The 25998-nt window shown below is 33.4% G+C and overlaps 1 pseudogene; it reads right to left on the reverse strand.

Moving 5' to 3' along the window:
* Window positions 1–1832: 1832 nt before the first annotated feature.
* LOC100915165 lies at window positions 1833–2599 on the reverse strand (annotated as a pseudogene).
* Window positions 2600–25998: the final 23399 nt, after the last annotated feature.

A 25998-nucleotide genomic window follows, 5' to 3' on the forward strand; every position in this document is an offset into this window, starting at 1 on the left:
TCTTGTCTTGAGAAGCCCCAATGATGAGGGGAACCCCCAAACTTTCTCTTATTCTCTCTCTCTCTCTCTTTCTCTCGGATTTTGGGGGGAAAGCTTGGGAAATTGGGAAACTCCCTCAGAGAAGTTCTGTCCTGAGAGACCCACCTCAGGGAATCAAGATAAAGTGGTTTCATTTTTTATCTGGAAGGGCCTAGTTGAGTCCAGGACCACTCCTACTTAGCCTGAGCTGGAGATCTGAGATTTCTATCCAACTCTATTGAGTTGGAGATTAGTCCAGGGACACTTATTCAAATGGAAAGTTTCTATTCAATTCCAAAAGTCTCTGTCTGATCTCAACTCAATAGTTGAATCTCCAGCTCAGCTAAGTAGGAGTGGTCCTGGACTATGGTGTTCTAAATTGTTAGTTGCTGAAAATCTATTATTCAAGAATTTATTGGTACTGATTTTGTCTTTTCAGTAAAATCATCTATAATTAATAGGTAACATTTAGAAAACTTCAGAAAACTAAGTTTCATAAGCCAACTTGTCACTTTATTGACAATGAAGTATTGATACTGAAAACTTTTTCTGGAGATAGGTTACAAAGACAAGCTGTGAAAGTTTTCTCTCTTCTTAGGTTGCTTATTCTACTTAAATTCACAAGGATGTATTTTCAATGACTGCCATTCCTGCCACTTTTGTGGTTTTGCATAATTGTTAACATAATTTGAAACTATTTCAGTCTTCATTTTTGCTCCAATGTCATGTCTTTTAATTAGAGTTTCTGTGCAGGAATTTTTGTAGTTTCTTTTTAAATAATAATACTCAATACAGGTTTTGGGAAGAGGAAGGAGATGGATCTATGTGAAATATATTTCAACTTCTATATACCGTGTAATAGAAGAAATGCACTAGATTTAGAACCAGATGAGTTCAAACAAGTCAGACACTTTGGTACTCACTCATTTATAGGATATTGGACTAGATTATGTATGAAGGTTCCTTCCAGCTCTAAAACTACCAACCTATGCCCTTTGATTATTTGGACTTACTGTGACTAAATACACTTGCTAGAAAGTAAGTGGTCTTGATCAAAACAAAGAATTAAAATAGTATTCTATGTCTTTCAAAACTTTGCTACTCTAGATTCAAATTGATCAGTTACTGTTTTGCTGATATTAAGATGTAGTTGAGTTTACCTGTGGATGCCTTGAAAAAATATAATATCCTGCTACTAGAAATAAAGATTTTAAATTATTTGAATTATCAGTCTGGACTGTTAGTTAAATTGTAATATCCCTATTTGGGATAATTAGCTAATTACATGCACATAAATCTATGCCAAATTGGTAGATACCACCCTGACAGAATAGAACAGAGTCATTCAGAATTTCTTGACATGAATCATCTGGCCTCTTTGGGCCCCAGTTTCTACTTCTACAAAATTAAGAAGTTGGACTAGCTCATTTCTATGGTCCCTTCTAGCCTCGACATACTCTGATCTTTGATTATATCAAGCTGAACTAATGAAAAGAACTGAACATAGATGTCTTATGTGTCATATCATTTTGGTTCAATGAAAAGAGCTCTGGATTTGAATTTAGAGAACATAAGTTCCAAGTCTGGCTTTGATGTTTACTACCTGGAAGACAATGTATCAGACTAGAAGACTTCTAGGTTCTTCCTGGCTTTACAATTCTATGATTTTTATAGATAAAAATTTTATGAAAATAACAATTAAACATGATAATTTTAATAGTATAGTTTAATTAAAAATTAAAATTTTTGAATTTTAAAACAAATTTATTTGCATTGTTTAGATTACTGATTTATAAAGACACTGGTAAACATAATTGGGCAAAAACTGTGGAAAGCCATTTATTATATATTTCTAAGGACATTTAGTCTCATCACTGTCACTGCCTGAACTATTGTCATAAATAGAAGTGTTTCTAATGGAAGATATCATCATGTCTACAATCTGCTTCTTAGGATTTTCTTCCAGGTCTGTTTGTATGGCTCCAACTTCTGCTAGTTTCCATTCAAGTTCTTCTAACTTCAGATTTACTCCTCCACATTCAAAAATTCCGATGAATTTTCTTTGTATCTGGCCGTTTTTATATACAAACAGTGTGGGTAAACATCTGTCATGGTAGTGTTGAATACAGCTATTCACAAGGGCCTTAAGAAATTTGACTTCTGGAAACTTTCTTGCTAGAACACTTAGATGCTGATTAAGCATTAAACACATTCGGTTGCTTGTTCTATATAAGTGGATTATAACCCAGACATCTTTTTCTGCATTTGTAACTTCTTTCACGTATTGGTCACCAGAAATTTCTCTTAGTTACCCAAACTTTTGTGTTTTCTGTAATGCTTTCCATTCTTGCAAGCGCTTTTGTCTATATGATTCCATAGCCCTCATATCTTCATCATCAAAATCATCTTCAGCTTCTTTCAACTGGTTAAGGGTCATGCTTTCATATGGTTTAGCTGATGTTTCTTTCTGTAAATGTAAAACCAAATCGTCAGCCATATCTTTTTTTACTTCTTTCGGAGGAAGAATCCCAAAATCTCTCAATATGTCATTCCACTCAGTATCTTCATTTGGATCCTGCATGGCTCACTGGAATACTTTCCCACTGCTCCCAAATACTATATATCTCCTTGTGGAAGATAAGTCAGTTTGCCCACAGTGCTGTAGTGTGGGCCAACTATTTAGCAGCTGGCTCTCACTACCCCAAAGTCTTGAACTTTAGGATAACATTCTTTAATGGGACCTAGGATTAGAAGTTTACGTCTTGAGGAACGTGCTCTAAATTATAACTATTTTAATGGTGAGAATGATCATGTAGAGTCTCTGTCTCTTTCTATCTGTCTCTGTATATGTCTATGTGTCTGTCTCTGTCTCTCTCCCTCTCTTCCTTTGCATCTCTCTCCCCATATCTCCCTGTCTCTCTGTCTCTCTCTGTCTCACTCTTGCTCTCTCTGTGTCTCTGTATGTGTGTGTGTGTCTGTCTATCTTTCTGTCTTTGTCTCTCTCTCTCTCTCTCTCTCTCTCTCTCTCTCTCTCTCTCTCTCTCTCTCCTTGCCCCCAGCAATCTGGAGAAATCTTTGTGGGTGAGGAAAAAGGAAAAGACCTATGAGTCTTCCTAAAATTCTTCGCTTAAGAAATATTTACTGTTAATTTATACTTTTATACTCTTCTCTCTTATCTCTTCACACCCACCAAGAATAGTATAAATCTTTGAGAAAAGTAATCCAAAACACATCTGTCCTTTCCAACTCAGAAAAGATCTATTGGAATATAAATGAGTTTCTGGTCCTAAATCTCTTAATTGCACCAAGACTTAAGAAAGAGCCCAATCGTATTGAATACTTTCAGTAGCAAGCTGTGAAAATATTGAAGGAGGGAAATGGGGGGAGGGAAGGTAGCAAATCAATTAATTAATCAATAATGTTTACTATACACTGGGCTCCCAGCAATATAATTGGCAAGCCATACAGTGATTTATATATGTGTATATATGTTTGTATTTGTATGAATATTCACAAATACTTTAATATTTTAATTATTTAAAAATTTGGAAATAAAGTTACTCAGTCTGCCTAAGGCATAACCTTCCCTTCTCCAATGACTTCATAAATAATTTTCAAGGGTTGCTCTAATTAAAATAGGTATTTTACTGATGTCTAGGAATCATGTAACAATAGCAGAGTACATATGCATATTAGGTGAAGTGTTCAAAAAGGCAAAGGAAGGTCATAATATATTCACTGGATCTCTTTTGGAGGGTCTATTAAGGATATGGAAACGAATCATGAACCCTGAAAAAGTTTAGGCCGATTGCAATATAACCTGTCCTGAATTTGACATTACTTAAGTGTTGGGGAAGCATAAATATATACACCAACCAAGGATGCTGTAAACATAGCTTAACACACACATATATTTATAATTGGGAAATTCTGGAGTATCCTTCTTTATTTACCCCACCCATTCCTACCATCTATTAAATATGATCAAGTTATCATCATCATTTGGCAAAGTATAAGTGCAAAGAAAAAAATAAACAACCTGAAAATTGTTCCTACTAATCCATGCCACGTTGTTAAATGCCCTTTAGACTCATAATTGTAGCAAATATCCATAACTTTTGTTTGTGACAATTGGAGTGAAGAAAATAAAATTCTGGCTCTTCTGAAGGGGAAAAAACTGCTGGAAAAATGCTAGCAAGTGTTTAAATAATTATGATCACACACATAAAATTAAGCATTATTACAAATGCATCATGGGGCTTTTTTTCATTGCACGGTAAATAAAGAACAGATTTTTTTCTTTTTAGTTTTACTGGGGACATTTTATAAATCACAATGCAGTGCACTTCACCACATGAGTCATGCTGGACAGCTGCCACTTCTCAGATCACCAGCTTGCCTTTGAATTCAAAGAACAGTTCATAGCCTATGAAAACATCTGGGCCATAGAGTTTTAGAGAACAAGAGTCCAGATCTCTTCCAAAAGGCTTTGAACAAATGATAGGAAGAGGAAGAGGAAGGATGGATTTACCCAGAATGATGCAGAATCTCGTGGGCCAGGAAGGGAGTAATAATCCACATTTCTAAGGTTTTCGGTATAGTGAGACCTGAAGGAAATCAGGCAGTAGTCCACTGACAGTCAGAAAGTGGGACTGAGGAAACTGAATTATACCGTGGATCTTTTTTTTTCCCCAATACCCCCTTTTCTGTGATGTTCAAAGAAACTGAACATCTTAGCCTTAGGTAGTTGCTTATGTTCTTCTAGTAATTTAAAAAATCATTATTTATTTTAAATTTTTTTCTAACTTTTTGAATTTTTTTGTGGTGCTTTTTTTATTATAGCTTTTTATTTACATAGGTAATTTTTCAGCATTGACAATTGCAAGACCTTTTGTTCCAATTTTTCCCCTCTTTCCCCCCACCCCTTCCCCCAGATGCCAGGTTGACCAATACATGTTAAATATGTTAAAGTATAAGTTAAATACAATATATGTATACATATCCATACAGTTATTTTGGTGTACAAAAAGAATTGGACTTTGAAATAGTGTACAATTAGCCTGTGAAGTAAATCAAAAATGCAGGCAGACAAAAATAGAGGGATTGGGAATTCTATGTAGTGGTTCATATTCATCTCCCAGAGTTCTTTTGCTGGGTCTAGTTGGTTCAATTCATTACTGCTCTATTGGAACTGATTTGTTTCATCTCATTGTTGAAGAGGGCCACGTCCATCAGAATTGATCATCATATAGTTTTGTTGGTGAAGTATATAATGATCTACTGGTCCTGCTCTTTTCACTCAGCATCACTAACTTTTTGAATTTTAAATTCTAAGTTCTCACCCTGCTTTTCACTATTTCTCTACTCACTGAAAAGGCAAGTAAAATGAGATTAATTATTTATGTGAAATCATGCAAAATATAGTTCCATATTAGTCATGCTACAAAAAAAGGCAAAACAAATAAAATGAAAAAGTATATGCTTTAATTTTCACTCAGAGTTCATAAGTTTTCTCTCTGGAGTTGGATAGCATTTTTTCATCATGAGTCCTTTGGAATTATTTTGGATTATTGTATTGATCAGAGTAGCCAAGTCTTTCATAGTTGAGCATTGCTATTGCTGTGCACAATGCTGTCCCAGTTCTACTCACTTTACTTTGGATTAGTTCATAAGTCTTACCATTTTTTACCCTATGACTGCTCTCCCCATTATTTCTTACAATATAATAGTAATCCATTGGAATTATAATCTACAATTTGTTCAACCATTCTCCGACTAATGAGCATCATCTCAACTTCCAATTCTTTGTCAATGCAAAAGGAGTTACTATAAATGTTCTGCTACATATAAATCCTTTTCCTTTTTGCTTGATCTCTTTAGGATATAGACCCAGTAGTGGTATTACTAGATCAAAGGGCATTCACAACTTTATGGTCTTTTTTGTATTGTTCCTAGTTGTTATCTAAGATGGATGAACTAGTTCACAACTCTACCAACAATTTATTTGTGTATCTATTTTCCCTCTGTCTTTCATCATTTATGATTTCTATTTTTTTATTGACATATTTGTTTTTTTGGAAAGGCAATTAAGGTTATGTGACTTGCCAAAGATCACACAACTAATAAGTGTTAAATGTCTGAGGTCATATTTGAACTTAAGTCTTCCTGACTTCAGGACTGGTGCTCTCTCTCTCTCTACTGTGCTATCTAGCATCATTTCTAATAAGTATAGTATCTCAGAGTTGTTTTAATTTGTATTCCTCTAATCAATAGTAATTTAGAGCATTTTTATATGACTATGATAGTTTTCATATTTTTCTTCTGAAAACTGCCAGTTTATCTTTTTATCATTTGGGGCATGGTTCTTATTTTTATAAATTTGACAGTTCTCTATATAGTAGAACAATGGGGGCTTTACCATAGAAACTTGTAAAACTTTTGCTATTCCTTTCTTATGGTATGTTTTATCAAAATATGATTTTCCTGATTATTTTAATTTTCTATTTTTGCTTTTGCTTTTGTTTTATCTGAGTTTATGATGTCAAACTCTACTTTTTTTTTACTTCAGCTGAATCATAATGGAGTCTTCTCCAGATCTTTATTTTAACTCTGTGTGTCTTTCTTCCTCAAGTGTGTCTCCTGTAAAGAATACATTGTTGTATTCTAATTTCTAATCCATTTTGCCATCTGTTTTCATTGTATGGGTGAGCTCATCCCATTCACATTACCAGTTTAATTACTAATTATATTCCCATTCATCCATTTTTTTTCCTATTTATCCTTCTCTATTTAGCCATTCCTCTTCAAAAGTCTATTTTGATTCTGATCACTGCCCCCATCTTTGATCCCTTTTATCATTCCCTTCCTCTTTCCCAGAAGTAACCCCTTTTCCTGAAATTTTCCTACTGATAATATAGGTTTTTTGCAGTTTTCAGAAACCCAGTTTTTGCAGTTTTCCTTGATGACTTCTTGTGGTGCCATTTTATGGTTGCCTGGAAGTAAACAAGAAAAACTTATTTTGCTTACTCCTCCTGGAAGTATCATCTAGTTATATTTGGGGGCAAATTAAAATGAATTTGTGACAAGCAAAGTCTGAAGTTGTCTGGGAAAGATAAATGCTTGCTGGAGTAAAATCTTGGAACAGGACCAAGGATGTAAGTAGAAGTAATCTCTTATTAAGCTTTAGTAAATAAGGAGAGTAATTTCTTTGTATCTGGAAGCAAGAGTGAAAGAATGATATATTTATTATGAATGAAACATTTGTATGTGTGTGTGTGTATAATATATACATATATATGCATGTATGTATGTGGTTACATACACATATAAACCAAGTAGAACCAAGTTTCTCTCAGAGAAGCTAATGAAGGAAATGATACAGCTACTTTCATCACTGCATGGGACTCAGTTAACTCAATTTGGAATATGTACAATCATTTCATAAAAATAAATTTTATCACCACCATTTGCATTCTGTAGAAAATAAATTGAATGAGACAAATCACGAGAAGACTTTGACAAGGAGCTTCAGACTATGTCAACATACAGGTGTTGATATTCCATAATTAGATAAGAAAATGGATCCAGGAAAAGAAGTTTAAAGCTATGATAGAAAAATTGGTTCATTTCAAGAAATGAAATAAATCAGAACTTGTAAATTGCTTAAAATTTTCATGTTTACATATCAAGGATACTTTCTTCCAAGGAAAAATTTTAAAGTATTAAGCCAATTGCAACAATATACTTGAAACACAATGACTAAAGAGATGAGCGCCATTTCAATCATTTTGTTTCAATGTAATCAGATCCTTTCATTGTTATATTAGCACCAAATTAGACAAAATGATAAATAGGGGGAAAAACTCTACATGCACTTATTGAAAATCTAGCCTGACCTGTTCAGTACATTAAGTATTCAAAATCAAAAGTGGGCAACAATGAACCAACAAATTTTATTGACATTTCCGTAAGAAATTTTAATTTTAAAAAAAGCAAAGGATGGGGCCAAGATGGTGGAGAGTAAACACATCTCTCCTAGCTTTCCTCAGATTAACACCAGATTAAAGCCTCTGAATTGGTTTTGGAGTGACAGAACCCATAAATATTTGTAGTACAAAAAATTTCCAGAAAAAAAAATACTTGGGAAGACCTTTAGAAAAGATCTGATTCAATTGGGCAGGGGAAGAGGCTGCTGAGTGCAGACTCAGCACAAGGAGATAAGACAAGGCAGGGAGCCAAGGAGTTGTGGCTTCAGTACACAGAGGAATCTTTTGCAAGGCTCTTAGGTTATTCGGTCCTGGTTACAACCTAGTGGATCAGAAGATTAGCTGAAAGACATACAAAGCAAATACAAAAGGCAAATAGTGAGCCTCTGAATTCCAAAACCTCAGAAAATAGTCTGACCTGGCCACATCTACCCAGCATCTGAACTCAGTCAGCAGCACCAGCCCCAGGACAAACTAAAGCAGCTGTTGCTCCTTTGCCTTAAGAGCTGATCTCAACCTTTCAAAAAATGAGCAAAAGAGTAAAAAGAACTCTGACTATAGATAGCTTTTATGGAGAAAGAAGAACAGATCTCAAACCATGAAGATCCTAAAGGCAAGTCACCACCAGATGAAGCTCCAAAGGGTGATATGAATTGGTCCCCATTTCACAAGACTCTCTTGGTAGAATTGAAAAAAAGATCTTAAAAGAGAGCTAGAAGCAAAATGGGGATAGGAAATGAGAAAATGACAGAGTTTGGAAAAGGAAAAACAGAAATTATTTAAAGAAAACTCCTTAAAAATAGATTTGATGAAATGGAAAAAGCATATAACGCCTTCCAAAATGTCTGAATGTCTGAAATGGAAGGAAAAACATGCAATAAACAAAACATCTCATCTAAAAGTTCAGTTGGCCAAATGCAAAAGGAGATTAAAAAGGCAATTGAAAAAAATAACTCACTAAAAATTAGAACTGAACAAGTGGAAGTGAATGACTCAATGAGATTTCAAGAATCAAACAAAATAAAAGCAAAAATGAAAAAAATAGAAGAAAATGTAAAATTATTTATTTTGTGGTTTTATTTATCTAGTTCTGAGAGAGTTGGTTGAGATCTCACACTATTATAGTTTTGCTGTCTATTTGTTCTTGTAGCTCTCAACTTCTCCTTTAGGAATTTTCATGTTATACCACTTGGTACATATATGTTTAATATTGATATTGCTTCATTATCTATAGTACCCTTTAGCATGATATAATCTCTTTCCTTTTCTCTTTTAATTAGATCAATTTTTGCTTTTGCTTGATCTGAGATGGGATGGCTACTCCTTCTTTATTTATTTCACCGGAAGCATTCTGGTGATTCTGCTCCAGTCTTTTACCTTTACTCTGTATGTCACTCTGCTTTAAATGTGTTTCTTGTAAACAACATATTGTAGGATTCTGACTTTTAATCCAGTCTGCTATCTGCTTAGGTTTTATGGGAGAGTTCACCCCATTCACATTTACAGTTAAAATTACTTATTCTGTATTTTCTGCCATTTTATTAACCCCAAATTATACTTTTTTCTTTCCTTTTCCCTTTTCCCTCCCCAATATTTTACTTATGAACACTACTTGCCTTAAGCAGTCCTTCCCCTTTAGAGAACGTCCCCTTTCTCATACCTTTCCCCTACTATATCTCTTTTCCCTTCTATTTAGTCACAAGGCTGATGAAGATGGAATGTCTCTCTGAATCTGAGAACTTGCGCTCCAGCCTCCAGTCCTCTGTCTTCTCTCATCTGTCTCTGGCTGAGTTTGTCCCAGTTTATATGCTCTATTACATCATTACAGAATACTGAGTATAAACCAATCATTATATTACTAGGGAAATCATACTGAACTGGGGAACTCACAGGCTAAACTAGATAACCATTGTCTTATTAAGTCCACTGAGTTAACACCTTGTTTAAATTAATCATACTGAGCCTTAAGTATATTTCTCCAAAGTTCTTGCCCTTTACATATTGAACTTCTTACCATCTAGGGGATGCTGTGGGGGAAGAGGGAGAATTGAAACACAAAGTTTTTCAAGGGTTAATGTTGAAAAATTATCTATGCATATATTTTGAAAGTAAAATGCTTTATTAAAAAAAAAAGAAAAGGAAAATGATTGAAGACAGGAAGACTAGCCAGAAAGCTATTTCTATAGTATAGTCAATCAATGAATAAGAATTTATTAAGAGCCTTTCATATGCCAGGCACTGAACTAAGCATTGAAAATACAAAGAGTCAAAAGTCAGTTCCTACAACATTTCAAAACATACAGAATAAGCAATATACAAAACAAAGGGAAAGTAATTAAGATAAAAAAGGCACTAGAAGAGGAGTTGGAGAAAGCAATAAGAGTTTATTAATAAGAGTGGGGTGACATATACAATTTGCCCATTAAGAAAAACATGTTAATGGCTGAATGCAAGATGGTTTAGAGTGGTGAGATGCCCAAAGGGATATCAAACTGTGCATACCCTTTGATTCAGCAGTGACATTACTGGGTCTGTATCCCAAGGAAATCATAAAAGAGTGGGGGGGAGAAACCCACATGTGCAAAACTGTTGGTAGCAGCTCTTTTTGTGGCAGCAAAAAATTGGAAAAGGAGTGGACAGCCATCAATTGGGGAATGGCTGAACAAGTTGAGGTATATGAAGGTAATGGAATATTATTGTTTTATAAAAATGATGAACAAGCTTATTATAGATGGGCCTGGAAAGATTTACATGAACAGATACTGAGCAAAACAAGCAGAATGAAGAATGCTTTGTATACAATAACAGTAAGAATGTATGATAATCAACTATGAAAGGCTGTTCTTTTCAGCAGTTCATTGAGCCCAAGAAATCCCAATAGATTTTGGACAGAAAATGCCATCTGCTTCCAGAAAAAAGATCTGAGGAGACTGAATGTAAATCAACACATGCTACATTCACTTCTTTTTTTTTGTTGTTCTTTTATATCTCTGAAACAAACAGTTTAAGTGATTTGCTTATAGTTTTCACAATATTTAAAGTCAGATTTGAACTGAGTGCTTAATTCCCAAACTAGTTTTCTATCTATTGTGTCATGTAGCTGAACTAAGAATTGTGCATTATTGATGTTTCATTTTTAAAAATCATATAATTATAAAAACCATTCCCAATAGATAATTTGTCACAGGATATGAGCAAACAGCTCTCAAAATAATAGCAAACTATTAATACTCAAAAGAAAAAAAAATGTTCTGTTATGGGCCAGAACTTGAAACAAGGTGCTAAGTCAGTGGAATTGATAGAGACAATAGTTATCTAATTTAGCATGGTTCAGTATGATTGATTTAATCCTATAAGGAGATGTTATGGGCCAGAACTTGAAACAAGGTACTAAATGGAATTGAGGAGACAATGGTTAAATTTAGTTTAGCATTGATTTAATCCTACAACAAATAATGGTTTCCTAGTGATATAATGATTGGTTTGTACTCAGTGTACAATATATAAGCAAGAAGCTCTCAGAGGCAGAAGGACAAGCTCACTAGAAACTCTTGGAGCCTCAGACAGAATCAGAACTAGGGAAGACCAGAGAAGTGGTGGCAGGCCTCCTGACTCCCCCATAGAAACCAAGATATATTCAAGAGGATCTCAAGAAGCTGGCAGAAGCAGAGAAGACAAAGGACTGGAGGCAGGAGCTTAAACTCTTGGAACCAAGGAGAGAGATAGGCCTCTAAGAAAGCTAACTGGGCCACAGGAAAGGAGACAAGACTTGGAAAGAGACAAAGGATTTGGATCCTGGCTGCATTGGGATGATTACTGAACTGAAACTAAGGATGCCTCCAGAGACCCCAAGGAAACCTCAACAGAGAATATTACATTTTAGAGAAGAATATTTCAATGTTCCAAATCACTAAAACAAGACAAATGCAAACCAAATAATTTTGAAGTTTTTATCATAGACCAAACAAACTGGCAAAAATGACAAATGACAGGAAGAGTTAATATTGAAAGAATTGTAAAAGTACAGGAACACTAATGCATTTCTAATAATTCTGTGAATAAGTATAACCATTCTAGAAAACACTTTGGAATTAAGCAAATAAAATGGCTAAAATGTCCATATACCTTAACCACTGCCAGATATCAAGACAATGAGGTTATAGATTTTTTAAAAAAGAAAGTATTCTGATAAACCAAAATATTTATAGCAAAACATTTTTTTATATATTTTTGTGGTAGCAAAGAATTAGAAATAAAATAAATGTCTAGTAACAGGATAAATCATAGTTTGTGTATGTAATGGAACTATGCTATAAGAAAACATAAACATGTCGAATACAAAAATGCATATAAGAATTTGTAGAAACTTATGAAAAATTAAGTCATCAGAGCCTGGAAAGCAGTTTTACAAAAGGACTACAGGAATGTAAATGAAAAGGACAAACACCACAAAACAAAAATGAAGGTTGCAAAATTATAAAAAAAATAACCTTGGCTCCAAAATAAAGACCTGAAAAGACATGTCTTCTCCCTTGCAGGCATAAGGAATCCACAGGTGAGTAACATTGCATATAAGGTGAGATTTCTTTTATATATTCATCACTTTTGCTCATTTTTTGTCTTTCTTCATTTCATTTTAAATAAAGATATAAGGATGGTTCTCTGGGAAGAGGAAGAGAAGGGATATAGAAGAAGATCTAAGTAATGCAAAACCAAAATATTTCAATAAAATCTACTTTATAAGTTTGATTCTGTAGAACAAAATACAGCTTCTTTGACTGAGGCCTCTCATGCATATATTAAAGTTACATAATTCTTTATGATGAAACTATGGTGATAACTTCCTTTAATTATTCATTGTAAATTAACAATAAGTATAATATAAGACAGAGGGATATATATATATATATATATATATACATTTAAGGTTCACTTGTATTTTAGATATCCTGTGCAAAATATAAGTTAGAAAAATCTCTCTTGACAAAGAGTTTCTCTAAATCCTACCATTGTTAAATGATACTGCTTAGGGGCAGAGCTAAGATGGTGGAGAAGACACACATGTCTGTCTAAGCTCTTCCTTGCCCTCAGACTATTTCTTTTATGAAAGGCATAGCGCCTTTCATAATTGGTACTTGACTGTCAAAACCCACAAATATTGGCAGTACAATATGTTAACAGCAGATATTCTCGAAATTCATCAGAAAAGGTCTGTTTTTGCTTGCAGGCAGGGACAGTTAGACCAGGTGCAGTGTCAAGAAAGATGGCAGTGAGAACACAGAAAGCAGCTCACATTGAGCAGACTGCAGAAGGGTGGGGTGTGGTCTCTGCTGGTGGAAAATTTGCAGGGAGAACTTTACCACAGTATGAGCTACTTTGCTCTAGTAGCAAGCCAGTAGGTCAGCAGAGAAGCTATAAACACAAAGGATAAAGACTGTGACTCCAAAATTGTGAAGACCGCGTATTTTAAAATCAGCCAGAGTCAAGAATTCAGGTTAGGGGAAAATCGTCAATCTTTATTCTCAGTGAAGAAAGATTGGAGGTGGAAGAGAATGGGCAATAGCAATGTGTGCAGCTGAGTCAAGAAGCTAGCTAGACCAGCAACCACATGACCAGCAGTTACGAGCATAGAACCCAGGCCAATCTCTCCCCGTCTCTCTTCCTTTTTCTCTGCCTCCACCCACCAAAATCGTCATTTCCTATACAACACATCAGGACTTGCACAGAGAGTGGGCGGGTGCCATTCTTTATCCAAGCATGTATATTAATAGAGTATAGTCCAATTACTCTTTAGCCTCACGTGCTTGGGACCTTAGTGCATCAACTCAAGCCTCAGCCCATTACACAAAATGCTAGAGTCTCTCAGGACCTGGTCACACCTACCTAACACCCAGAGTGACTCAGCACGGTCTCAGGGCACAACTACTAATTCCAGTGCAGCCATTGCTGTCCCATTTTTGCTTCATTGCTACTTCCTGTTGTTTGTAGAAGAAGCTTGGTAACACTACACTGTCCTAAAAGCAGACTGCAATTTTTTGTTTGTTTGTTTGCTTGTTTGTTTTTTTGTTTTTTTGTTAAAATGAGTAAAAAGTTAAAGTGGACTCTAACTATAGAAAGCTTTTATACTTTTAGAGAACAGACTTCAAACACTGAGGAGACTAAAAACAGATTGTCTCTAGGTGAAACACCAAAGGGGGATATGGTCTGTTCCCCACTGCATAAGGCTCTCATAGAAGAAATTTAAAAGGCTTTTACAAGAGAGCTAGAAGAAAAAATAGGAAAAGGAAAGGGAAGCTTGGCAAGAGGGTCTGGATAACTCATCCTAGTCATTTAAAGAAAGAGTGGATAAAGAAATCAACCCTCTGAAAAACAGAATTAGTGAATTAGAAAAAAAAAAGAAAAGAGCTCTCTAAAAAATAAAATGGGTGAAATGGAAAAACTTCCATAGAACAAAGCAACTTATTTAAAAACTCAATTGGACAATTACAAAAACAAATTTCAAAAGTAAATGAAGAAAATAATTCATTAAAAATCAGAATTGAACAAATGGAAATAAATGACTCAAGGAGACACCAAAAATCCAATCAAGCAAAACCAAAAAAATGAAAAAAAAGAAAAAAATTAAATACCTACTTGGGAAAACAACAGACCTGGAAAATAGATCTAGGAAAGATAATCTGTGGATTATTTGGACTTCCTGAAAATTATGATTAAAAAAGAGCCTAGACACTATTTTTCAGAAAATCATCAAAGAGAACTTCCCAGATATTATAGAAACAGAGGGTCAAATAGACAGTGAAAGAATTCATCTATCATCTACTGAAAGACATCCCAAAATCAAAACTCCAAGAAATATTGTGTCTAAATTCTAGAACTATCAGACCAAGGAAAAAATACTACAAGCAGCTAGGAAAAAAAAAGTCAGAGGAGCCACAATAAGGATTACTCAGGATCTAGCAGCTTCCACATTAAAGGATCAAAGGTCCTAGAATCTGATATTCCAAAAGGCTAAGGAACTTGGTATGCAGACAAGAATAATATATGCAGCCAAAATGAGCATTTTTTTTCAGGGAAGAAGATGAACATTCAAGGAAATAGGTGAATTCCATCTATTTCTGATGAAAAAAATGGAACTAAACAAAAAGTTTGACCTCCAAATATAGGACTCAAGAGAAACATAAAAAGTTAAAAAGAAATTTTGAGAACTATATTTTTTGTTATGAGTATACATAAGGAATACAGGTATAATTTGGTTTTACTGTTATAAGATGAAAAAGAAGCTATATGTGGAAAGGAAATAGTATTAGAAAAAGGGAAAAGTGGAGGTAGCACATTTCATGAAGAGGCAAAGGAAACCTATTCTATCTGAGAGAAAGAAGGGAAGTGGATGGACATAGTATGTATCTTACTCTCATAAGAATTGACTTAAAGAGAAAAATATTAGACATATTCAATTAAAGAATGGTTGGGTAAATTGTGGTATATGAATGTTATGGAATATTATTGTTCTGTAAGAAATGACCAGCAGGATGAATACAGAGAGGCTTGAAAAAACTTATATGAACTGATACTGAGTGAAATGAGCACAACCAGGAGATCATTATACACTTCAACAACAATACTATATGAGGATATATTCTGATGGAAATGGATATCTTCAATAAAGTGAAGATCTAATTCAGTTCCAATTGATCAATGATGGACAGAATCAGCTACACCCAGAGAAGGAACACTGGGAAATGAATGTGGACTACTTGCATTTTTTGTTTTTCTTCCCAGGTTATTTTTACCGTCTGAATCCAATTCTTCATGTGCAACAAGAGAACTGTACGGTTCTGCACATATACATTGTATCTAGAATATGCTATAACATATTTAACATGTATAAGACTGCCTGCCATGTAGGGGAGGGGGTAAAGGAAGGAAGAGAAAAGTCAGAACAGAAGTGAATGCAAGGGATAATGTTGTAAAAAATTACCCATGCATATGTTCTGTCAATAAAAAAAATTATAATTAAAAGAGAAGAAGAAACAGACAGCAAAGCTATAATAGTAGGAGATCTCAATCTTGCACTCTCAGAATTGGATAAATCAAACCACAAAATAAACAAGAAAGAAGTTAAAGAGACAAATATAATACTAGAAAAATTAAGTATGATAAATCTTTTGGAGAAAACTAAATGGAGACAGAAAAAGAATACACTTTTTCTTGGCTGTTCATGGAACCTATACAAAAATAGACCATATATTAGGACATAAAAACCTCAAATTCAAATGCATAAAGGCAGAAATAGTAAATGCATCTTTTTCAGATCAAAATGCAATAAAAATTACATTCAATAAAAAGCCAGGGGAAAATAGATCAAAAAATAATTGGAAACTAAATAATCTCATCCTAAAGAATGATTGGGTGAAACAGCAAATCATAGACACAATTAATAATTTCACCCAAGAGAATGACAATAATGAGATGTCATTCCAAAATGTGTGGGATGTAGCCAAAGTTGTAATGAGGGGAAATTTTATATCTCTAGAGGCTTATTTGCATAAAATAGATAAAGAAAAAATCAATGAATTAGGCTTACAAGTAAAAAAGCTAGAAAAAGAGCAAATTAAAAACTCCCAGTCAAACAATAAACTTGAAATTCAAAAAATAAAAGGAGAGATTAATGAAATTGAAAGTAAAAAAAAAAACCTATTGAATTAATAAAGAATTGGTTCTATGAAAAAACCAACAAAATAGATAAACCCTTAGTAAATTTGATTAGAAAAGGAAAGAGGAAAATCAAATTGTTAGTATTAAAAATGAAAAGAGAGAGTTTGCCACTAATGAAGAGGAAATTAGAGAAATAATTAGGAGTTACTTTGCCCAACTTTATGCCAATAAATTCGATAATTTAAATGAAATGCATGAATACCTTCAAAAATATAGCTGGCCCAAAAAATAGAGAAAGAAGTAAATTGGTTAAACAGTCCCATTTTAGAAAAAGAAATAGGTCCGGCTATTAATAAACTCCTTAAGAAAAAATCCCCAGGACCAGATGCATTTACATGTGAATTCTACCAAACATTTAAAGAACAATTAGCTCCAATGCTATATAAACTACTTGAAAAATAAAGTTTGAAGGAGTTCTCCAAATTAACAAAAAAACATATTCTCATCTCAATAGATGCAGAAAAAAGCATTTGATAAAATCCAACATCCATTCCTATTAAAACCACTGAAGATATAGGAATAAATGAACTTTTCCTTAAAATAGTCAGCAGCAATAACTGTCGATAGTATAAAATATTTGGGAATCTGCCGAAGGAAAGTCAGGAACTGTATAAGCAAAACTACAAAACACTTTCCACACGAATAAAGTCAGACTTAAATAATTAGAAAAATAGTAAGTGCTCTTGGATAGGCAGAGCAAATATAATAAAGATGACGATACTCCCTAAACTAATCTATTTATTTAATGCTACCAATAAGACTCCCAAGAAACTATTTTAATGACCCAAAAAAAAAAATAACAACAACAACAGCAAAATTCATATGAAAGAACAGAAGGTCAAGAATTTCAAGGTAACTAATAAAAAAAAAATCAAATGGTGGTCTAGCTGTACCTGATCTAAAACTATGTTATAAAGCAGAGGTCACCAAAACCATTTGGTATTGGCTAAGAAATAGACTGGTTGATCAATAGAATAGGTTAGGTTCACAGGACAAAATAGTCAGTAACTGTAGCATTCTAGTGTTTTACAAACCCAAAGACCCCAACTGTTGGGATAAGAATTCACTATTTGACAAAAATTGCTGTGAAAACTGGAAATTAGTATGGCAGAAACTAGGCATGGATCCACATTAACAGCGAACACCAAGATAAGATCAAAATGGTTTCATGATTTTGGTATAAAGAATGAGTTTATAAATAAATTAGAACATAGCATAGTTTACCTCTCAGACTTGTGGGGGAGGAAGGAATTTGTGACCAAAGAAGAACTAGAGATTATTATTAATCACAAAATAGAAAATTTTGATTATATCAAGTTAAAAACTTGTACAAGTGTTGTACAAACAATAAATTGGGAAAGCATTTTTACAGTTAAAGTTTCTGATAAAGGCCTCATTTTGAAAATATATAGAGAATTTACTCTAATTTATAAGAAATCAAGCCATTCTCCAATTGATAAATGGTCAAAGGATATGGACAGACAATTTTTAGATAATGAAATCGAAACTATTTCCACTCATATGAAAGGGTATTCCAAATCACTGTTGATCAGAGAAATGCAAATTAAGACAACTCTGAGATACCACTACACACCTGTCAGATTGGCTAAGAGGACAGGAAAAAATAATGATGAATGTTGGAGGGAATGCAGGAAAACTGGGACACTGATGCATTGTTGGTGGAGTTGTGAATGAATCCAACCATTCTGGAGAGCAATCTGGAATTATGCCCAAAAAGTTATCAAACTGTGTATATCCTTTGATTCAGCAGTGTTACTACTGGACTTATATCCCAAAGAGATATTAAAGAAGGGAAAGGGATTTGTATGTACAAAAATGTTTGTGGCAGCCCTTTTGGTAGTGGCTAGAAACTGGAAATTGAATGGATGCCCATCAATTGGAGAATGGTTGGGTAAATTGGGTATATGAATGTTATGGAATATTATTGTTCTGTAAGAAATGACCAGCAGAATGAATACAGAGAAGCTTGTTGATACTTACATGAGGTATCTAAGTGAAATGAGCAGAACCAAGAGATCATTATAAACTTCAACAACAATATTATATGGGGATCAGTTCTGATGGAATGATCTTTGGCCATGAGAAGATCCAATTCAGTTCCAATTGATCAGTGATGAATAGAACCAGCTACACGCAGAGAAAAAATACTGGGAAATAAATGTAGATTACTTGACTTTTGTTTTTCTTCCCAGTTTATTTTTACCTTTCTAAATCCGATTTTTCTGGTGCAACAAGAGAACTGTATAAATATGTACACATATATTGTTTTTAAGATATATTTTAACATGTTTAACATGTATGAGACTGCCTGCCATACAGGGGAGGGGATGGAGGGAAGAAAGGGAAAAATTGGAACAGAAGTGATTGCAAGGGACAATGTTGAAAAATTACCCATGCATATGTTTTGTCAATTAAAAGCTATAATAATAATAATAATAAAAAGATTTAAAAATGATACTGTCTATAGTAATGCCTACTGGCATTAGGCTTCTGCATTTGAAAGTCTCCTTTAGGTAGGAAAAAAGGGACTTGTTTAGCCTTCTATGTTCAAAAATCAAATTTAATTTTAAAAAAAATGCATATTTTTAAGTAATAATATATAGATGAATAGGCAACAATTGTGTGAGTTTGTGAGTGTGATTTTCTCTAAATTGATAATATTAATGGATACCTTGGAAAGAACCAGTATATGGATAATGAATTAGACTTATAATTAAATATGGAAAAAAATAAGTGGTTCTGTCTTTGGAAAATTGTGCAATGTTTTAAACTTCCACAGCAAAAATTCTACCATGTTCATACTGATATTCTTCCATTGATGTTATATAGAAAGCTTAATCCTCATAAGTTTCTACAATCTATACAAATTGCATTCAATAGATTATCATTTCTTCATCCAGCATTAATGGGCAACCACCCATGTCAGTTTCTCTAATAGTATGGTGGGGTTTTTGTGTGTTTGTGACAGTTTGGATAAAGACTACAAGCAGAAGACAGATGATGCTTACTCCACCCTCTCTCCCCCTATTGCTCAAAGTATGATTGCATGTAACCTTACTGCAACTCTTGTTTGAGAGCCCATTAAAGAATTCCATAATTGTTCCTTAAGATTCGATTACTTAGTAACAATAATAGTTGATCAGATTCAGATTAAGAATTTTGTTTGTTCAAGCTATCAACAATTGTACAAAATTCCACATATATAGCCACTATTCTTACCATCACTCCCTTCCTTGTGGCACTTCCCTTTGAAGAATAAGCTCTGTAAAATATACCTGATGATGTTGATACCTAAGGAATTGTATACTTAGATCCTTAAGATGTAATTCATTCAATCCACTGCTGAAGATGAAGGGCCTATTCATAGGCTGGTATCTTTCAGGGTTGTAACCAGGAAAGACTCACTCCTGTCATACTTTATAGACTTTTGTCTAATGTGCCAAAAATGTAAAACTAATAAAACATGTATGGGATACTAGATATGACTATATATATTCTTATTGAATATCTTTTCCAATAAAAAGTCTTGATCAAAATAGTGGTAAGTATGGTCATCTATTTTCCTACTTTGGCTCACTTAATCTTGGGTGAAAATTTTGTGGAAATAAAACACTCAACATAGAGAGCACCTGACGGGTAGACAAATGGACATAGCTGGGTGGTAAAAAGAATAGATTTTTAAGACTTAGGGTTAAGAAAACATGATTTCAAATCCTGTCTCAGATACTTATTAGCTATGAGACCCTAAGCAAATCACTCAACTTGTCTCAGCCTAAATTTCTTCACTTGTAAAATGCATGTCATCATCATCATAATAACACCCCCTTCCAAGGTTGTAAGGATAAGGAGAGATATTTGTAAAGAATTTGGTAAAGCTTAGACTGCTATATAAATGCTAGTTATTAATTATTAACAAATATCAATATTTATTAATAGTATTAATGTTACTATTATTATTTACTATAATCTAAAAATTGAAATTATTAGTGATATATAACATAAATATAACAAGAAATATAATAGAAAGATACCTTATGCACAATATTACCAACAATATTACCAACAATGACTTGAGTTAGAGAATTATCTGAAAATTCATAACTGATGTAACATATAATTAGGAAAGGAGATAATGACATGTAGTGTGAATTATAGATGAGTAAATTGATTAATGTGCTGGAGCTATTGGAAGGACTGGAAAAAATCTACAGAATATTGGGTGAATCTTCTATAAAAGGTTCATAGAAAAATGTAGAAGACAAGATGGTGTGGAAAAGTTGTCATTTCCATAAATATAGGGATTACAAATATTTCTTGTATTCAGTTTGTCCAAGAATTAAAGGAAGTATATGGTACCATGTGAGTATTTATTTTTATATAGCATGTGGATTATTGAAAAGTTTGCAATCTTTTAGACCGCAATAGAATTTCTCTCAGCTATGGAAAAATAAGTCAAACCATTGTTTGACATGATGCTTTAATACATTCCTTTTCTCTCTCTTTTTTAAAAATAATAATAGCTTTTTACTTTTCAAAATACATGCAAAGATAGTTTTCAACATTCACCCTTGTAAAATCTTGTGCTCCAAATTTTTCTTCCTTTCTTCCCTATACTGTCACAGTACGTTAAGGAATGCAAGATACTCTGCATATATTATTTCATTTGATCCTCATTTAAAAATTAATTGTTGCTATTATTATCCTTATCTTACAGATAAAAAAACTGAAGTTCAAAGAGATGGGGTAATTTGCTTGGAGCAAAAGAATTGAAAAATAGTTCAGATGGTTTTCAAAGCCAGGTCTTGCTAACTCCAAATTTTATGCTCTATCTATCCACTATGCAATCTACCCTCATTGCATCTAATAATGATAAAAAATAACAGTTAACATTTATATAGTACTTTAGGGTTTGAAAATATACTTTATACATGAATACATATATATATATATATATATATACATGTAACTATATTTGAATAATTCAGATTATCTAAATTTATCTTTCAATCCATATTTTTTCTTTTTTTTTGTTTGATTCCATTGTCTTTTTATTTATTATTTTATTATAATAACTTTTTATTGACAGAACCATTCCAGGGTAACTTTTTTACAACATTATCTCTTGTACTCACTTCTGTTCCGATTTTTCCCTCCCACCCTCCACCCCCTTCCCTAGATGGCAAACAGTCCTATATATGTTGAATGTGTCGTAGTATATCCTAGATACAATATATGTGTGCAGAACCAGTTTTCTTGTTGCACAGGGAGAATTGGACTCAGAAGGTAAAAATAACGTGGGAAGAAGAAAAATGCAAATAGTTTACATTCATTTCCCAGTGTTTTTTTCTTTGGGTGTAGCTGTTTCTGTCCATCATTGATCAATTGGAACTGAATTAGGTCTCTTTCTCAAAGAAATCCACTTCCATAAGAGTACATCTTCGTACAGTATCATTGTTGACGTATATAATGATCTCTTAGTTCTGCTCATTTCACTTAGCATCAGTTCATGTAAGTCTCTCCAAGCCTCTCTGTATTCATCCTGCTGGTCATTTCTTACAGAACAATAATATTCCACAACATTCATATACCACAATTTACCCAACTATTCTCCAACTGATGGGCATCCATTCATTTTCCAGCTTCTGGCCACTACAAACAGGGCTGCCACAAACATTTTGGCACATACAGGTCCCTTTCCCTTCTTTAGTATCTCCTTGGGGTATAAGCCCAGTAGTAGCACTGCTGGGTCAAAGGATATACACAGTTTGATAACTTTTGGGGCAGAATTCCAGATTGCTCTCCAAAATGGTTGGATTCATTCACAACTCCACCAACAATGTATCAGTGTCCCAGTTTTCCCGCATCCCCTCCAACAATCATCATTATATTTTCCTGTCATCTTAGCCAATCTGACAGGTATGTAGTGGTATCTCAGAGTTATCTTAATTTGCATTTCTCTGATTAATAATGATTTGGAACACTCTTTCATATGAGTGGTAATAGTTTCAATTTCATCATCTGAAAATTGTCTATTCATATTCTTTGACCATTTGTCAATTGGAGAATGGCTTGGTTTCTTATAAATTAGAGTCAGTTCTCTATATATTTTGTAGATGAGGCCTTTATCAGAACCTTTAACTGTGAAGATGTTTTCCCAGTTTGCTGCTTCCCTTCTAATCTTGTTTGCATTAGTTTTGTTTGTACAGAAGCTTTTTAATTTGATGTAATCAAAATTTTCTATTTTGTGATCAATAATGGTCTCTAGTTTGTTTTTGATCACAAATTTCTTCCTCCTCCACAAGTCTGAGAGATAAACTAAATTTATTTATAATCTTGTTCTTTATGTCTAAATCATGGACCCATTTTAATCTTATCTTGGTATATGGTGTTAAGTGTGGGTCCATGCCTAATTTCTGCCATACTAATTTCCAGTTATCCCAGAAGTTTTTGTCAAATAATGAATTTTTATCCCAAAAGTTAGGATCTTTGGGTTTGTCAAATATTAGATTGCTATAGTTGACTATTCTGTCTTGTGAGCCTAACCTGTTCCACTGATCAACTAATCTATTTCTTAGCCAATACCAAATGGTTTTGGTGACTGCTAATTTAAAATATAGTTTTGGATCAGGTACAGCTAGACCACATTCATTTGATTTTTTTTTCATTAATTCTTTTAAGATTCTCGACCTTTTATTATTCCATATGAATTTTGTTGTTATTTTTTCTACATCATTAAAATATTTTCTTGGAAGCCTGATTGGTATAGCACTAAATAAATAGATTAGTTTAGGGAGTATTGTCATCTTTATTATATTCGCTCGGCCTATCCAGGAGCACTTAATATTTTTCCAATTATTTAAGTCTGACTTTATTTGTGTGGAAAGTTTTTTGTAATTTAGCTCATATAATTCCTGACTTTCTTTTGGTAGATAGATTCCCAAATATTTTATGCTATTGACAATTATTTTGACTGGAATTTCTCTTTGTATCTCTTGCTGTTGGATTTTGTTGGTGATGAATAAAAATGCTGAGGATTTATGGGGATTTATTTTATAACCTGCAACTTTGCTAAAGTTATGAATTATTTCTAATAGATTTTTAGTAGAATCTCTGGGGTTCTCTAAGTATACCATCATATCATCTGCAAAGAGTGATACTTTGGTTTCCTCATTGCCTATTCTGATTTCTTTAATCTCTTTCTTGATTCTTATTGCCGAGGCTAGTGTTTCTAATACAATATTGAATAATAATGGTGATAGTGGGCAACCTTGCTTCACTCCAGATCTTACTGGGAAAGATTCCAGTTTTTCCCCATTGCATATAATGCTTACTGGTGGTTTTAAATATATGCTCCTGACTATTTTAAGAAAAAGTCCATTTATTCCTATACTCTCAAGTGTTTTTATTAAGAATGGATGTTGGATTTTATGAAATGCTTTTTCTGCATCTATTGAGATGATCATATGTTTTTTGTTAGTTTGGTTATTGATATAGTCAATTATGCTAATAGTTTTCCTAATATTGAACCAGCCCTGCATTCCTGGTATAAATCCTATTTGGTCATAGTGTATTATCCTGGGGATGATTTTCTGTAATCTGTAATCTAATCTTTTATTTAAGATTTTAGCCTCAATATTCATTAGAGAGATTGGTCTATAATTTTCTTTCTCTGTTTTCAGCCTATCTGGTTTAGGTATCAGTACCATGTCTGTGTCATAAAAGGAGTTTGGTAGGACTCCTTCAATCCCTATTGTTTCAAATAGTTTATATAGCATTGAAGTTAATTGTTCTTTAAATGTTTGGTAGAATTCACATGTAAATCCATCTGGTCCTGGGGATTTTTTCTTAGGGAGTTGGTTAATAGCTTGTTCTATTTCTTTTTCTAAGATGGGACTGTTTAGGATATTTACTTCTTCCTCTGTTAGTCTGGGAAAGCTATATTTTTGAAGGTATTCTTCCATTTCATTTAAGTTGTCGAATTTATTGCCATAAAGTTGGGCGTTGGGCAAAGTAATTCCTAATTATTGCTCTAATTTCCTCTTTGTTAGTGGCGAGTTCTCCCTTTTCATTTTTAAGACTAACAATTTGATTTTCCTCTTTCCTTTTTTTAAAGCTTGTTCTATTTCTTTTTCTAAGATGGGACTGTTTAGGATATTTACAACTCTTAGTTTTATTAATTAATTCAAAAGTTTTTTTACTTTCAATTTTATTGATCTCTCCTTTTATTTTTAGAATTTCAAGTTTAGTGTTTGACTGGGGGTTTTTAATTTGTTCCTTTTCTAGCATTTTTTTTTTGTGAGCCCAATTCGTTGACCTTCTCTTTCTCTATTTTATGCAAGTAGGCCTCTAGAGATATGAAATTTCCCCTTATTACCACTTTGGCTGCATCCCACATATTTTGGTATGATGTCTCATTATTGCTGTTTTCTTGGGTGAAGTTATTAATTATGTCTATGATTTGCTGTTTCACCTAATCATTCTTTAGTATGAGATTATTTAGTTTCCAATTATTTTTTGGTCTACTTTCCCCTGTTTTTTTGTTGAGTGTAATTTTTATTGCATCGTGGTCTGAAAAGGATGTATTTACTATTTCTGCCTTACTGCATTTGAGTTTGAGGTTTTTATGTCCTAATATATGGTCTATTTTTGTATAGGTTCCATGAACTGCTGAAAAGAAAGTGTACTCCTTTCTGTCTCCATTTCGTTTTCTCCAGAGGTCTATCATATCTAACTTTTCTAGTATTCTATTTACCTCTTTGACTTCTTTCTTATTTATTTTGTGATTTGATTTATCTAATTCTGAGAGTGTAAGGTTGAGATCTCCCACTATTATAGTTTTGCTATCTATTTCTTCTTGCAGCTCTCTTAATTTCTCTTTTAAGAATTTAGATGCTACACTACTTGGTGCATATATGTTTAATATTGATATTGCTTCATTATCTATGCTAACCTTTAGCAAGATATAATGCCCTTTCTTATCTCTTTTAATTAGATAAATTTTTGTTTTTGCTTGATCTGAGATCAGGATTGCTAGCCCTGCTTTTTTGACTTCACCTGAAGCATAGTAGATTTTGCTCCAACCTTTTTACCTTTACTCTGCATGTATCTCCCTTCTTCAGGTGTGTTTCCTGTAAACAACATATTGTAGGATTCTGGCTTTTAATCCATTCTGCTAACCGCTTCCTCTTTATGGGGGAGTTTACCCCGTTCACATTTATGGTTAAAATTACCAATTCTGTATTACTTGCCATCTTGTTAA

This window comes from Sarcophilus harrisii, chromosome 4, assembly GCF_902635505.1.
Source record: "Sarcophilus harrisii chromosome 4, mSarHar1.11, whole genome shotgun sequence".
Classification (NCBI taxonomy): Eukaryota; Metazoa; Chordata; class Mammalia; order Dasyuromorphia; family Dasyuridae; genus Sarcophilus; species Sarcophilus harrisii.